This window comes from Saimiri boliviensis, chromosome 2, assembly GCF_048565385.1.
Source record: "Saimiri boliviensis isolate mSaiBol1 chromosome 2, mSaiBol1.pri, whole genome shotgun sequence".
NCBI lineage: Eukaryota > Metazoa > Chordata > Mammalia > Primates > Cebidae > Saimiri > Saimiri boliviensis.
In genome coordinates this window covers 204,751,333-204,760,598 of record NC_133450.1, presented here as the reverse complement: position 1 = coordinate 204,760,598, position 9,266 = coordinate 204,751,333, and the positions used below count along the sequence as shown (strand labels likewise).

The window sequence follows — 9,266 nt, the reverse complement described above, 5'->3', positions numbered from 1 at the left end:
CAGTGAGCCAAGATCGCACCACTGCACTCCAGCCTGGGTGACAGAGCAAAACTTCATTTCAAAAAACACAACAAAACTACAAGAAGGAAACAGTATGTGTTTTCTTTTTTTCTCACTGTATGTGGTCCTTCCTTTTCCTTCTCACACTTTTCTCAAGCAATATTTGTGGTCCTGAGATCTGGTATCTGGTGTCTTGGGTTGGGGTAGATTCTGGCTTGATCATTACTTTCATTAAAATTTTGATATTTAATTTATCATGATTTTTCAATATTAGCTTTTAAATGACAGCTTCATTGAGATATAATTCACATATCATGAAATTCATCTTTTTAAAGTGCACACTTCAGTGGTTTTCAGTATATTCATATAGTTGTGCAACCATTTCCACTACCTAATTTTAGAACATGTTCCTCACCCAAAGCATTAATTTTTATTTTAAAAAACATTACATTAAATATTTCTCTTGACAACTAATTTCTTGGAGATCTCCTTAAATTCTGTGCCCCAGGAAAGCATCTCACTTATCTCAACCTATTCGTGGTCCCCTGGCAGATGAAGTTTGGGGTGTTTTCTGCCTTCATTGACTCTACTGGACAAATGGTACTTGTCAGCACAGCAGATAGAGGTAAAAGCATCTGTTGAAGAAGGAAATGGGACATATATTTGCCTACGGCCTGCTCTGGGCCACGTATTTAGTATATGCATGCTATTTAATTTTTATATATAGTAGTCTGTATAGTGCTGTTTTATAGATGGGAAAGCTGAGACTCTGAGAGATTAAGCAATTTTTCCAGGATTATACAGTAAGAGATGGAAACCAAGATTTAAAGAGAGACCTCTTTGATTCTAAATTATGAGTTCTTAGACAGACAAACATCACATGTGCTCACTCATTTGTGGGATCTAAAAATCAAAATAATTGAACTCAGGGACATAAAGAGTAAAAGGATGGTTACCTCAGGCTGGCAAGGGTGGTGTGGGGGAGGTGTGGGGGAGGTGCGGGGGAGGTGGGGGGGAGGTGGGGGAGGTGTGGGGGGGGTGGGGGAGGTGTGGGGGAGGTGGGGATGGTTAATGGGCACTAAAAAATTCAGAAAGAATAAATAAGACTTACTGTTTGATAGCACAACAGGGTGACTATAGTTGACAATAACTTAACTGTATATTTTTAAATAACTAGAATATAATTTGATTGTTTGCAACTCAATGGATAAATGATTGAGGGGCTGGATACCCCATTCTTCACGATGTGCTTATTTCACATTGCATGCCTGTATCAAAACATCTCATGTACCTTACAAATATATACACCTACTGTGTATATATAAAAATTTAAAAATTTAAAAAATTTAAATCAATAAAATATAAATTATGGGTTCTTTTTCATTTCTCTACTTTTCAAGCAGTAAGAGGAACAACCTTGGGATCAAAGGGAAAAGAAAATGACAGCTTAGTTAAAAGGCTCAGGAAGTTATTTTCTCTAAGTTCTCTAATTAAATCTGAAGACCAGTGTAAGGAATGAAGGCAAATTGAGGAGGCAAAAAGGGTGGAAGATATCCTATCTTTTTTTTTTATTTTTATTTTTGAGGTAGAGTTTCTCTCTTGTCACCCAAGCTGGAGTACAACAGCGCGATCTCAGCTCACTGCAACCTCCACCTCCGGGGTTCAAGCAATTCTCCTGCCTCAGCCTCCCAAGTAGCTGGGATTACAGGTGCCCGCCACCATGCCCAGCTCATTTTTTGTATTTTTAGTAGAGATGGGGTTTCAACATTTTGGTCAGGCTGGTCTTGAACTCCTGACCTCAAGTTATCCACCTGTCTCAGCCTCCCAAAGTGCTGGGATTACAGGCATGAGCCACCATGCCCAGCAGGTTTCCTGTTTCTTAAGCATACAGCTTTATAGTTTGAGAAGACCAGAGTCTCTTCTTAAGACACACATTGATGCATGAAAACATTTTTCTATACCATTTAATGTTTTTAGTCCATTATCTATTACAAAATTTTTTTATTATAAATGTGTATTTCACAGTGCCTTGTAAAGGTCATGATTGCTCATCTTTCAGTTTTCATTGAAACACAGGTGGCATGTTTATGATTTCCTGGTTATATTGTACAGTAGGTGGTTGTCTTTGTCTAATAAGCTATACAAAGAATGCTTATTTACTTCAAATGCTATGTTTGGGGTCATACAGACAAAGCTAAACAAATATAGATCCACTCACAGAAGGGAACTGTCTTAAATGGGTGGCTTAGAGAACCTCAAGTCAGCAAAATGCCTGCCAATCATGATGCCATTTCAACTAGAACAGGATTCTTACCGTTTCTGCATCTTAGATGCCTATTCTCTAAAATAAGAAGAGGCTGGATCAGAGCGGTGTTTTTCAGTGAGAGGGAAGAAGAACATCCAGGCTACCCAAGGAGCAGTTTTAAAGCTCCCTAGAATTTAAACTACCCTGTCACCCTCACTTTCAATCAAACTCTCAGATTCTGTTATAGTCACTCTCCTTTCCCACATTATCCCCAAATGAGAACCACTAGCTAGAGCACCTCTGAGGTTCTTTCCAGATCTAACGTTCTATTGCTCTTCAGATTTCCAGGACAGAAGTGAATGAAATATTATTAACACTGTATATAAGCAAAGAGGCCTGTGTGTCACATGGCTGGGACTCAGGGATGCTGAGACAATGGCAGCACAAAGCCCTGAGGGTGGATACATCCTGGGTGTACCCTTTTTTCCTGGGGTCTCAGAGGGCACATGGAAGGCCTTGCCCAGGGCATAGCTGAGGAAGCACATGTTGGCATCTCACTGCCTCCTTGTCTTTCAGGTGTGACTCATCCATAGGGAGGAGACTAAAACCTTTTGTTTGCAATCAACTTGCTCTGAACCTGTGCTTAGTATACCTTCCTGGTCTCTGGAGACAATGGAAACAGGACAAGCAGGTCAGACAGAAAAACTGCACAATGGTGACTTGGCTTTCCTTCTTCTGGGTCTCACTCACTGTCACCATGGGGCCCACACCACACACACATTTGCCAAACGAGCACACTTGCCACAAACATGTATGCATTGGTCCACCACTGGTCAACCCACTAGGGCTCCATCTACTACTTGGATACTCAGACCTAACACCTCATGCACACGTGTGCATTCACGTACACTCTTTCTCTTTCACAGTTTGTTCAAATATAAACATATAACCTGTCCATACACAAATAACTCTTCAAAAACATACCCCATCCATAAATAAGCACAAATGTCCCAAAGCTATATCCCTCTCTCTCTTCCTCTTGCTCTCTCTGTCTCTGTCTCTGTCTCTCTCTCTCTCTCTCACACACACACACTCTGTTCACTTCTGTACACACCCATACACACACTACAGCCAATCCTCCCTCCCACAATATCCTGTTATATACGTTTACAGACTTTGTCCCCACCATTTTATCCATACCTCACATTTAGCTGCCAGCAACAGTTTCTTTCATACACAAAAACACAAATGCACTTGTGCTCAGTTCTTTCACATAGACTTATTTCTTTTCTATATTATGCCCTTCACTTCTCAACTTCACCCTCATATAAACCCTGATCACTGACACATATATACACTCTGCCCCACCATCCTACCCACAACACACACTTGGTTTCCATCAACCATCTTTATTCTTACATACACATACATGCATACACTCATGCATATGTGTACACACATGCCCACACACACAGCACATGGTGGCTGCCCCCACTCAGCCTTCACAGGCACACAACATACTGAGCTATCATAAACTCCCCACCATAGCCCCGTGGACATCACACATCTTGTCCTCTCCCCACTATCCCTTTCTATCTCCCTATCATCACCTCAAACACAGCATATGCTGCTCAAATATGCACAATTACTCCACCCCAAATAGCTCTCCCTTTCCCTTACATATTATTACAACATTAAAAGAATGGTGAGGTCTGGAATGGTGGCTCACACCTGTAATCCCAGTACTTTGGGAGGCAGAGGCAGGTGGATCTCTTGAGGTCTGGGGTTTGAGACCAACCTGGCCAACACAGTGAAACCCCATCTTTACAAAAAATACAAAAATTAGCTGGGCATGGTTGTGGGTACCCATAATCCCAGCTATTCGGGAGACAGAGGCAGGAGAATTGCTTGAACCTGAGAGGTGGAGGTTGCAGTCAGCTGAGATCATGCCACTGCACTCCAGCCTGGTTGACAGAGCAAGACTCTGTCTCAAAAAAAAAAAAAAAAAAAAAAAAAAAGAATGAAAAGAATGGTGAGATACATAAGAATTCCAGGTTTATTGCGGGGAATGTTTGTGCTTACCTTCACACCTACGAATTGTTTTTTCTCTCATGTTGAAGGACTAATGCAGGGTGTTTGTTAGCAACAGTTTTGAGTGACATAAAATTTCCCGCATAGACATGTAGTCAGTTACCACACATCTTCAATGCTTATAGCACATTCCTTTTGAAAAGGCCAAGGAGAGCCCGGCCACACACAGACACAGAAACATAAATCAAAGATAAACTGAAAAATTAAAGGCTTTTTACTCTCTGTTACTGGAAACCACCTCTTCGTCTTTACGCTCTCGAAGGCCTGAAACAAAAGGGAGTTGGCACATCATTAATGTTTGCATGCATCTGTTATATGTCCTTGTTCTCAGAAGAGCAGAACTCAGTAACATGTGCAACTTCAGTAACATGTGCAACTTTTAAGCTGAAAAAATAAAAGTGTGTGTGTGGAGACGGTGCATTAGCATTCTTGAATCTTAGATTCAGAAGTAGTTTAACTAATTTTCATTGCCCCTAGTCCAGATATTCTGTCTGTGACAGCAGTGCCATAGTGGTGGAAATTAGACCTCCTCCTGAACATTGCCAAGGGTAGGAAGGTCTTGACTTCTCAACACCACCACTTTGATCTCTGGTGCTAAGAAAAGTTTCCCAGATGTTGAAGTCAGAATGATTTCCCGAAGTGTTCATGCTATTGGCCCTGGTCCTTCCCTCTGGAACAAAACAGAATGCTCTGTTCTGCCTGTTCCAATGAAAAAACCTATAGGGAATATGCTCTTTAATTAACTAATTCAATCACCCAGCAGACATGTATTGAATTTCACTGTATGCCATGCAACACAGTGGCTACTGTAGACATATGGATGAGAAAACCAGTCAACATCTGTATTGTAAAATGTGGTAACAGTTACTTTTCTGGGGGTTCTTGGAAATAGAATTATGAAAGAGAACTTGAGTAAATGGGAAGAACTGTTCAGGTAAATTGAGAAAGCGACATGATTATTCAATAGACTCAGGATTCGTTAGTAATTTCTGCTTTCCTGTTGAAATGGGAACTTGAGAGGGGCAGAAACTGCAGGAGCAGAGGATTTGACATCAGATGAGGCTGAGAGGGTTTTGGTCCCAAGAAAACTAAAGACATGCTGATGGACTACAAGGAGGTCAGATGGTAGGCATCTCTTATGTTGTTCAGGACAGCCCATGATCCATGGGTGCCCATGATGACAGGGTTTGAAGATAAAATAAAGAAAATTTAATCCTTTCTTTTTTTTTTTTTTTTTCGAGAAGGAGTTTTGCTCTTGTTGCCCAAGCTGGAGGGCAATGGTGAGATCTTGTCTGACTGCAAACTCTGCCTCCCAGGTTCTAGCGATTCTCCTGACTCAGCCTCCTGGGTAGCTGGGATTACAGGTGTCCGCCACTATGCCCAGCTAAGTTTTTGTATTTTTAGTAGAAACAGCTTTCACCATGTTAACTAGGCTGGTCTTGAACTCCTGACCTCAGGTAATCCACCTGCCTTGGCCTCCCAAAGTGCTAGGATTACAGGTGTGAGCCCCCGTGCCTGGCCAAACATTCAATTATGTTTGAATTTAAGCTAGATAAACCGGGCACGGTGGCTCAAGCCTGTAATCCCAGCACTTTGGGAGGCCGAGGCGGGTGGATCACAAGGTCAAGAGATCGAGACCATCCTGTTCAACATGGTGAAACCCCATCTCTACTAAAAATACAAAAGGTTAGCTGGGCATGGTGGTGCGTGCCTGTAATCCCAGCTACTCAGGAGGCTGAGACAGGAGAATTGCCTGAACCCAGGAGGCGGAGGTTGCGGTGAGCCGAGATCGCATCATTGCACTCCAGCCTGGGTAACAACAGCGAAACTCCGTCTCAAAAAAAAAAAAAAGCTAGATAAATAATTTTTCCTTTTATTTATTTATTATTTTTTATTATTATGCAATGACTCACTCAGAAGATAATTTTTTATTATAAGTACATGCTATGCAATATATGAAACATTATACTAAAAATGTATCCATTTTTATCTAAAATTCAAATGTAACTGTGGATCCTGCATTTTAATTAGCTAAATTTGACAAGCTTATATTATGCTAATAATAAGAAAGCTAGGGTTCTCTGGTTTGCATAACGAACTGACCTTTTCAATTGGCTAGAAAACAGACACGAAGTAAATGGAGCCAAACCAGAGGAAGCCAGAGTCCTGGAGACCTGAAATAGATAGAAAGAACAGAAGGAGAGGGTCAGAAATGGAACTGGCAAGTGGTAATGGAGCTAGGGCCAATGACCTAGGGTCTAGTCCTAGCATAGCCAGAATCCTACAGATACTATAGGATTTGGTTTTGTTGCTAAACAAAATCCATCTCAGATCAGGTGCGTATCTTAATTTAACATTTTGGGCAGCTAGAAATTAAGTGGCAAGGAGCCAGAAGCTATAGACTGTCTCTACTGTGCTAATTGCATTTTTGGCTTGGTGATAGTTCACTTTTGGATTCACTTATAAACTGAAATTTTATTTTTTCTAACTATTCATGTAGCCAACTTATTTGTTTGCTACCTCATTTTCAGAGTAAAACTTACTTTTGGAAAACTTCAACTGCTCAGAGAAGAAAAGGATGTTTCCTATGCTGAGGACTGGCTACATAATTTGTGGGGCTCAGTGCAAAATGAAAATGCCAGACTTTTTATCAAAGAGTTGTTAATTTAGGCATGGTGACTTGCATCTGTAATCCCAGCTACTTGAGAAGCTGAGGCAGGAGGATCACTTGAGTCCAGGAGTTCAAGACCAGCCTGGGCAACATAATAAGACTCTGTCTCTAAAAAAAGATTAAGAAATTGTTATGAATTTTTAAAAGTTTCAAGAGATATACTGCACAACATGATGACTATAGTTAGCAATAGCATACTGCATACTTGAAAAATGGCTAAGAGAGTAGATTTGTAGTGTCCTCACCACAAAAAAGTATTAGCATGTGAAGTAATAAATATGTTAATTAGCTTGATTTAGCCATTCTATAATGTAGACATATATCAAAGCAACATTTTGTACATGATAAATATATATAATTTTTATTTGCCAATTAAATAAAATTATTTTTAAACTTAAAAATTTTTATTTATTATAAATAAAAATTTGAAATGCTTCATGAATTTGTGTGTCATGCTTGCTCAGAGACTATGCTAATCTTCTCCGTATTGTTCCAATTTTAGTGTATATGCTGCCAAAGTGAGCACAAATAAAATAAAATAAAATAATTTCAAGGAGACTAAAACTGAGCATGGGGTTTTAAGTGTAGGACTCTGTGCAGCAATACAGATCATACACTTATAAAATCAACGCTGTCCATACCTTAATCATGATAGAGAGATAAATCTGTATACTTAGAGGGACTGTGATGGGAGAAGTTTGGACTCATTTCAGAACTTACAAGAATAGAAGGACATGGGCGGAGAGGGGAACACAGGTAGGAGAGAGATGAGGTCAACTGAAACTATTGCTATAATTCTGAGATCTAACAGGTCTCTTCCTACTTTTTTTATTTTTATTTTTTGAGAGTCTTGCTCTGTCACCCAAGCTGACATGTAGTGGCACAATCTCAGCTCACCGCAACTTCAGCATCCTGGGTTCAAGCAATTCTCCTCCCTCAGCCTTGCAAGTAGCTGGGATTATAGGAATGTGCTATGACACCTAGCTAATTTTTTTATTTTTAATAAAGATGGGGTTTTGCCATGTTGGCCAGGCTGGTCTCGAACTCCTGACCTCAAGAGGTTCACCGGCCTTGGCCTCCCAAAGCGCTGGGATTACAGGTGTGAGCCACCACACCTAGCCTTTACATCTGATTTAAGTTTTGTCTTATTGATTTCATACCAGCATTCCAGCCAATTGAGATCATTTTAGATATAGAGTCTGTAATTTATGATCTTTGCTTTGAGTCACCAGCTGATTTGGTAATTCTGCTATGCATATCTTCATACACATTTCTGTGAAAACTGCCTCACAGGGCAGGGCTAGGGAGAGACTGAATCCTCCACAAGACTTGCATCGGAGTGACGCAAAGACAATAATTCTACCATTTCAGGTGTGGCTCTGTCAAATGTAGAAGTGTGTAAGAAGTCATAAAAGAAACTTATTTGACAATCCCAGGGAAGTGAATGATCTGAAGGTTATTTGAAATATTTTTTTAGGGCAAATGTTATAAATACAAGTATCACCATTAAAAGTATTAAACTACCTAAGGAAATACTGGTAGGCATAAGATACAAATTAAGGAAAAAAAATGAGGCAGGGGAAGAATGGGCAAAGAGGAAGGAAGCAGATCAAAAGGAAGGATAGAAAGATAAGAGAGAGAGAGAGAGAGAGTCTCTCATTGACATCAGTTCTAAAAGCCCCGTGTCCTTGTTTGAAGATTTATCATTTCCTGTCCCTGAATGTAAAATGAGGCTAATAGCCAGTCTTTGAAGAGCCTTCCTTGTGAGTATAATAATTGGACTTATGGGCCACATCAAATAAAAGTCTGGATTTCCTGAGACTGATCCAAACTAACTTGGAACTCTTTGAGGTTTTGTTTCTTCTTGACACAGATGGTCATGCCCCTCTATCTTATGAGAAATGGAATTAACATTCTTCCGATTTAAGTTAAATACTGCCAGGAAAATCAGCTGAGAATAATTGAAAAATTATTCCTTAACTATTCCTATTAATAACCATTGCCCTTAGCAAATACTAACTACTAAGAAAAAATTAAATGTATGAAAATTTTCCTTTCGGTTTCCTTGCCTTACAGTTCGGTCTGATTAAATGACATAGAATAAGATTTTATTCTTCTCAGCCTTTTAAGAATTCTACCAAAGAAGAGCGTTAAAAGTAAGAGCCAATTTTATTTTACTTAAATGTCATCATTAGTAGGGGGGACAAGGACTCTCCTGTATCCACATTCACACAAAAAGCCATGCCACCTACACAATTT

The 9,266-nt window shown here is 39.9% G+C and overlaps 1 non-coding gene across 1 annotated transcript; it reads right to left on the bottom strand.

The window, feature by feature from the left end:
* Positions 1-7,426: 7,426 nt before the first annotated feature.
* On the bottom strand, positions 7,427-7,533 carry LOC120366449 (U6 spliceosomal RNA). Its single transcript, XR_005581114.1, has one exon. It is a non-coding gene; the product is annotated as a U6 spliceosomal RNA (small nuclear RNA).
* Between the last annotated feature and the right edge of the window lie 1,733 nt (positions 7,534-9,266).